Genomic DNA, 238 nt, shown 5'->3' on the forward strand with positions numbered 1-238 from the left:
CCACAGCTGTTTTCTGTATGACATAACGGAACTATCTTTTTAGACAGTTGCTTTCCATGTAAAGAAAACACTCATTAAGGAAAATTAGAAAAGTTGAAAAAATAAAAGAACTTTCATCTTCCCAATCTTCCCTTTACTTGAAGCATTTACTACCTATTTTATTTTTGTTTGAGATTTTCATGAACACACATAGCATATTTTGAACAAATCTACTATATCTCAATTCTTCTCTTACAAT

This window comes from Apodemus sylvaticus, chromosome X (genome assembly GCF_947179515.1).
Source record: "Apodemus sylvaticus chromosome X, mApoSyl1.1, whole genome shotgun sequence".
NCBI lineage: Eukaryota > Metazoa > Chordata > Mammalia > Rodentia > Muridae > Apodemus > Apodemus sylvaticus.